Consider the following 7,252-nt stretch of genomic DNA (forward strand, 5'->3'; position numbering starts at 1 on the left):
TGGGTGCCAACGTGGGTGCTAGGGTGCGTGGGTTAAAGGGTGTGTCACAACGTGGGTGCCAGGATGGGTGCGCACCCACACTGGCCAAGACGGGTGCGGGTGCAAGGTTGGGTTCCAAGCCCGGTCACAGGCTGGGTGCTAGGATGGGTGGGTGCCAAGGTGGGCACCAGGGTGGGTGCACCCACCCTGGCCAAGGTGGGTCACGGGGTGGGTCCTAGGGTGGGTAACGGGGTGGGTACTAAGGTGCGTGCCAAGGTGGGTCATAGGGTGGGTGCCAAGGTGGGCACCAGGGTGGGTGTGCACCAACCCTAGCCAGGGTAGGTCACGGGGTGGTTGTCGGGGTGGGCGTCAAGGAGCCAAGGTGGGTGGCAAGTAGCCAAGTTGCGTGCCAAGGTGGGTGTCGGGGTGGGTGCCAAGGATCCAAGGTGGGTGCCAAGGAACCAAGGTGGGTGTCTGGGTGGGTGCCGAGGTGGGAGCCAGGGTGGGTCCCAAGGTGAGTGCAAAGGTGGGTGCCAGGGTCAAGGTGAGTGCCAATGTGGGTTCCAAGGTGCCAGGGTCAGGGTGAGTGCCAATGTGGGTTCAAAGGTGCTAAGTTGGGTGCGAGGTTGGGTGCGAGGGTGGGTGGGTGCCAAGGTGTGCTAGGTGGAAGCCCGGGTGGGTCGGCATCCCATGGGTGTCGAGTTGGGTGCCTGATGGGTGCTTCTTGTCAAGTTTTAGTCGTCGGGACTCATTTCGAGCCTTAGAGGTCGTTTCTTGTCCGGTTGCCCTGTCTTCGACCTGGGAACCCAATTTTGGTCCTCGGGTCCCATTTTTTTTTGTCTCGCATCCCACTTTTGGCCTGTGGCCTTTTCGGGGTCGATTCTCGTTTTGGGCATCAGAGCATGTTTCTTCTCCTAAAACCCAATATTTGTTTATTAAGTCTCGGAACACATTTTTGTTCTCGTGGACCCATCATGGGTCTTGGAACGCATTTGTGGTCCTTGGGTCCCATTTTGCATCCCGAAACTTGTGTTTTGGTGCTTGATCCCTATTTTGGGTGCCCACCTTGCACCAAGTGCGCACCCGGGGCAAACCGAGCGCCTTGGTGCACCGGGGCAAGATCGAGCGTGCACCCGAGGCGCCCCGAACATGCACCAAGGTGCACTCGGCCCACATGTGAGCGCAGGTCGTTGCGCCCGAGGTGGTGTGTGGGCACCGCGTTGCAGACGGGACACTGCACGCACACGACGCCCCCTCCAGGTGCACGCACGTAGGCCGGGCCGGGTGCACACCCGACGCCCTAGCAAGGTGCGCGCACCCGGGCAGGGCTCACACTTGGCGAACGGGGCGCACTTCGCGAGGGAGGGTGTGCACCTCGACGGGGGTGGGTGGCCGGGGTGGATTCGCACGTGGGTCGCGGTTTGCTAAGTACACACTGCGACAAGCTCATAACGGGTGCGATCATACCAGCATTAGTGCACCGGATCCCATCAGAACTCCGCAGTTAAGCGCGCTTGGGCCGGAGTAGTACTGGGATGGGTGACCTCCCGGGAAGTCCCGGTGTTGCACCCTTTTTTAGTTTTTCGCCGGGCGTCGCAATGCTATTTGAATAAACCTTTTGCCCGTTTGCGTTCTCGTCGGGGCCGGGCCGGGCCGGGGTGCGCTGCCCGCACTACCGCGCGCGCGGGGGCGACACCGAGCGCGCACCCGAGGCGCCCCGAGCACACAGGCCACGGTGCAACCCGGGCGTTGTGCGCGCACCCCGGTGCGCCCGAGGTGCTGCGCGCGCACCTAGGTGAAATCGGTGTGCACCTCGGCCAGTGCGCGCTCGGTCGAGTCGCGCACGTTGGCCAAGGTGCACGGTGATGTTTCTTACTCTAAGGTTCCGCACCAGACGCCCGGGACAGGTGAGCGAAGCTGGGCGGGGCCGGGTGCGCGGCCGGGGCAGGTGCACGCAGCTGGAGAGAGCTTTGGAGCACACTTCGGAGCGCACCAATGATGCGCTCCATTCAAAAGTTTCCTGAAAAGGCAAAAAAAGTTGAGATTATAGAATTTCCCACTTGAGAGATTGTAAAAAAAAAAAATTTAAAATGAAGGAAACGCGGGTGCCAAGGTGTGCGCAGCCCAGCCAAGGTGTGCGCACCAAGGCGCCCACCCTGGCGAAGGTGCACGCAAGGTGCGCACCCGAGGCAAACCGGACAATTAACCCAACTTTCGACTTCGCGCGCACCTTGGAGCGCACTTCGGAGCGCTCCTTGGTGCGCACCAATCTTGGGCACCTCGGAGTGCACCATGGCGCCCACCAAGGTGCGCACCCGGGGCAAACCGAGCTCCGACTTCGTGCGCACCTTGGAGCGCACGAAAGGTGCGCACCATGGCGCCCACCAAGGTGCGCAGCCCAGCCAAGGCGTGCGCATCAAGGTGCGCACCTTGGCGAAGGTGCGCACCCGGGGCAAACCGAGCTCCGACTTCGTGCGCACCTTGGAGCGCACAAAAGGTGCGCAACCCAGCCAAGGTGTGCGCACCCCGGTCAAACCGAGCTCCGAATCGTGCGCACCAGAGGTGCACGCCATCGTGCGCACCTTGGAGCACACTTCGGAGCCCTCCTTGGTGCGCGCCGATGTTGCGCACCTCGGAGCGCACCCGGGGAAAACAATGCAATTAACCCGACTTTCGACTTCGTGGGCACCTCGGAGCGCTCTCGGGTTCGCACCTCGGAGCACACCGAGGTGCGCACCTTTGATGCGCTGCCTTCACCAATTTCCAGAAAAGGCAAGAAAACATTGAGAAGGTGTGCGCACCGAGGTGCCCACCCTGGCGAAGGTGCACGCGAGGTGCGCACCCGGGGCAAACCGGGCTCCGACTTCGTGCACGCCGCACCTTGGAGCACACTTCGGAGCGCTCCTTGGTGCGCACCAGGGCGCGCAACCCAGCCGAGGTGCCCACCCCGGCGAAGGTGCACGCGAGGTGCGCACCCGGGGCAAACCGGGCTCCGACTTCGTGCACGCCATGGTGCCCACCGCGGCGAAGGTGCACGTGAGGTGCGCACCCGGGGCAAACCGGGCTCCGACTTCGTGCACGCCGCACCTTGGAGCACACTTCGGAGCGCTCCTTGGTGCGCACCATGGTGCCCACCAGGGCGCGCAACCCCGCCGAAGGTGCACGCGAGGTGCGCACCCGGGGCAAACCGGGCTCCGACTTCGTGCACGCCGCACCTTGGAGCACACTTCGGAGCGCTCCTTGGTGCGCACCATGGTGCCCACCAGGGCGCGCAACCCCGCCGAAGGTGCACGCGAGGTGCGCACCCGGGGCAAACCGGGCTCCGACTTCGTGCACGCCATGGTGCGCACCGCGGCGAAGGTGCGCACCCGGGGCAAACCGGGCTCCGACTTCGTGCACGCCGCACCTTGGAGCACACTTCGGAGCGCTCCTTGGTGCGCACCAGGGCGCGCAACCCAGCCGAGGTGCCCACCCCGGCGAAGGTGCACGCGAGGTGCGTACCCGGGGCAAACCGGGCTCCGACTTCGTGCACGCCGCACCTTGGAGCACACTTCGGAGCGCTCCTTGGTGCGCACCATGGTGCCCACCAGGCCGCGCAACCCAGCCAAGGTGTGCGCACCAAGGTGCACGCGAGGTGCGCACCCGGGGCAAACCGGGGTCCGACTTCGTGCACGCCGCACCTTGGAGCACACATCGGGGCGCTCCCGGGTTCGCACCGGCGTTGCGCACCGTGGTGGGCACCTCGGAGCACACCAAGGTGGGCAGCGAGGTGCGCACCTTTGATGCGATGCCTTCACTAATTTCCATAAAAGGCAAAAAAAAAACGAGATTTTAAAATTTCCGTTTTGAAAGATAGTGAGAAAAAGGGAATGCTGGTGCCATCTTGAGCCCGCCCTGGTGCGCAGCCCAGCCAAGGTGTGCGCACCAAGGTGCCCACCCTGGCGAAGGTGCGCGCCCGGGCAATTAACCCAACTTCCAACTTCGCGCGCGCCAGGGTGGGAGCGCACCCAACAACCGGGCCTGGGAAGAGCCAATGCGAGAAACCCCACCAAACGCTCTGACAAAAAAAGAGGGGGCGCTCCAGTAACCCCGCTTCGGAGCGCACCCTGGGCAAACCCAGCCAAGGTGCCCACCCCGGCCAAGGTGCAGGCGAGGTGCGCACCCGGGGCAAACCGGGCTCCGACAACGTGCACGCCGCACCTTGGAGCACACTTCGTAGCGCTCCCGGGTGCGCACCTCAGAGCACACCAAGGTGGGCAGCGAGGTGCGCACCTTTGATGCGCTGCCTTCACTAATTTCCAGAAAAGGCAAAAAAAAAAGGAGATTTTAAAATTTCCGTTTTGAAAGATAGTGAAAAAAACGGAACGCGCGTGCCATCTTGAGCCCGCCCTGGTGCGCAGCCCAGGTAAGGTGCCCACCCTGGCAAAGGTGCGCACCCGGGCAATTAACCCTACTTCCGACTTCGTGCGCGCCAGGGTGGCAACCGGGCCTCGGAAGAGCCAATGCGAGAAACCCCACCAAACGCTCCGACAAAAAAAGAGGCGGCGCTCCAATAACCCCGCTTCGGAGCGCAGCCGGGGCAAACCCAGCCAAGGTGCCCACCCCAACGAAGGTGCACGCGAGGTGCGCACCCGGGGCAAACCGGGCTCCGACAACGTGCACGCAGCACCTTGGAGCACACTTCGAAGCACTCCCGGGTGCCCACCGGCGTTGCGCACCGTGGTGGGCAGCGAGGTGCGCACCTTTGATGCGCTGCCTTCACTAATTTCCAGAAAAAGGCAAAAAAAAATGAGATTTTAAAATTTCCGTTTTGAAAGATAGTGAAAAAAAAGGAACGCGGGTGCCATCTTGAGCCCGCCCTGGTGCGCAGCCCAGGCAAGGCATGCGCACCAAGGTGCCCACCCGAGGTGCACACCCGGGGCAAACCGGGCTCCGACTTCGTGCAGGCCGCACCTTGGAGCACACTTCGGAGCGCTCCTTGGTGCGCACCATGGTGCCCACCAGGGCGCGCAACCCAGCCAAGGTCTGCACACCAAGGTGCCCACCCCGGCGAAGGTGCACGCGAGGTGCGCACCCGGGGCAAACCGGGCTCCGACTTCGTGCACGCCATGGTGCCCACCGCGGCGAAGGTGCACGCGAGGTGCGCACCCGGGGCAAACCGGGCTCCGACTTCGTGCACGCCGCACCTTGGAGCACACTTCGGAGCGCTCCTTGGTGCGCACCATGGTGCCCACCAGGGCGCGCAACCCAGCCAAGGTGTGCGCACCAAGGTGCACGCGAGGTGCGCACCCGGGGCAAACCGGGGTCCGACTTCGTGCACGCCGCACCTTGGAGCACACATCGGAGCGCTCCCAGGTTCGCACCAGCGTTGCGCACCTTTGATGCGCTGCCTTCACTAATTTCCAGAAAAGGCAAAAAAAAACGATATTTTAAAATTTCCGTTCTGAAAGATAGTGAAAAAAACGGAACGCGGGTGCCATCTTGAGCCCTTCCTGGTGCGCAGCCCAGGCAAGTTGTGCGCACCAAGGTGCCCACCCTGGCGGAGGTGCGCGCCCGGGGCAAACCGGGCTCCGACTTCGTGCACTGCATGGTGCCCACCAAGGCGCGCAACCCAGCCAAGGTGCCCACCGCAGCGAAGGTGCACGCGAGGTGCACACCCGGGGCAAACCGGGCTCCGACTTCGTGCACGCCGCACCTTGGAGCACACTTCAGAGCGCTCCTTGGTGCGCACCAGGGCGCGCAACCCAGCCGAGGTGCCCACCCCGGCGAAGGTGCACGCGAGGTGCGCACCCGGGGCAAACCGGGCTCCGACTTCGTGCACGCCATGGTGCCCACCGCGGCGAAGGTGCGCACCCGGGGCAAACCGGGCTCCGACTTCGTGCACGCCGCACCTTGGAGCACACTTCGGAGCGCTCCTTGGTGCGCACCATGGTGCCCACCAGGCCGCGCAACCCAGCCAAGGTGTGCGCACCAAGGTGCACGCGAGGTGCGCACCCGGGGCAAACCGGGGTCCGACTTCGTGCACGCCGCACCTTGGAGCACACATCGGGGCGCTCCCGGGTTCGCACCGGCGTTGCGCACCGTGGTGGGCACCTCGGAGCACACCAAGGTGGGCAGCGAGGTGCGCACCTTTGATGCGATGCCTTCACTAATTTCCATAAAAGGCAAAAAAAAAACGAGATTTTAAAATTTCCGTTTTGAAAGATAGTGAGAAAAAGGGAATGCTGGTGCCATCTTGAGCCCGCCCTGGTGCGCAGCCCAGCCAAGGTTTGCGCACCAAGGTGCCCACCCTGGCGAAGGTGCGCGCCCGGGCAATTAACCCAACTTCCAACTTCGCGCGCGCCAGGGTGGGAGCGCACCCAACAACCGGGCCTGGGAAGAGCCAATGCGAGAAACCCCACCAAACTCTCTGACAAAAAAAGAGGGGGCGCTCCAGTAACCCCGCTTCGGAGCGCACCCTGGGCAAACCCAGCCAAGGTGCCCACCCCGGCCAAGGTGCAGGCGAGGTGCGCACCCGGGGCAAACCGGGCTCCGACAACGTGCACGCCGCACCTTGGAGCACACTTCGTAGCGCTCCCGGGTGCGCACCTCAGAGCACACCAAGGTGGGCAGCGAGGTGCGCACCTTTGATGCGCTGCCTTCACTAATTTCCAGAAAAGGCAAAAAAAAAAGGAGATTTTAAAATTTCCGTTTTGAAAGATAGTGAAAAAAACGGAACGCGCGTGCCATCTTGAGCCCGCCCTGGTGCGCAGCCCAGGTAAGGTGCCACCCTGGCAAAGGTGCGCACCCGGGCAATTAACCCTACTTCCGACTTCGTGCGCGCCAGGGTGGCAACCGGGCCTCGGAAGAGCCAATGCGAGAAACCCCACCAAACGCTCCGACAAAAAAAGAGGCGGCGCTCCAATAACCCCGCTTCGGAGCGCAGCCGGGGCAAACCAAGCCAAGGTGCCCACCCCGACGAAGGTGCACGCGAGGTGCGCACCCGGGGCAAACCGGGCTCCGACAACGTGCACGCAGCACCTTGGAGCACACTTCGAAGCACTCCCGGGTGCCCACCGGCGTTGCGCACCGTGGTGGGCAGCGAGGTGCGCACCTTTGATGCGCTGCCTTCACTAATTTCCAGAAAAAGGCAAAAAAAAATGAGATTTTAAAATTTCCGTTTTGAAAGATAGTGAAAAAAAAGGAACGCGGGTGCCATCTTGAGCCCGCCCTGGTGCGCAGCCCAGGCAAGGCATGCGCACCAAGGTGCCCACCCGAGGTGCACACCCGGGGC

At 63.1% G+C, this 7,252-nt stretch overlaps 1 non-coding gene across 1 annotated transcript; it reads left to right on the plus strand.

Moving 5' to 3' along the window:
• The first annotated feature begins 1,432 nt into the window (after positions 1-1,432).
• LOC131871948 (5S ribosomal RNA) lies at positions 1,433-1,551 on the plus strand. Its single transcript, XR_009370134.1, has one exon. It is a non-coding gene; the product is annotated as a 5S ribosomal RNA (ribosomal RNA).
• Positions 1,552-7,252: the final 5,701 nt, after the last annotated feature.

This window comes from Cryptomeria japonica, unplaced genomic scaffold (genome assembly GCF_030272615.1).
Source record: "Cryptomeria japonica unplaced genomic scaffold, Sugi_1.0 HiC_scaffold_493, whole genome shotgun sequence".
In the NCBI taxonomy this organism is placed as follows: domain Eukaryota; kingdom Viridiplantae; phylum Streptophyta; class Pinopsida; order Cupressales; family Cupressaceae; genus Cryptomeria; species Cryptomeria japonica.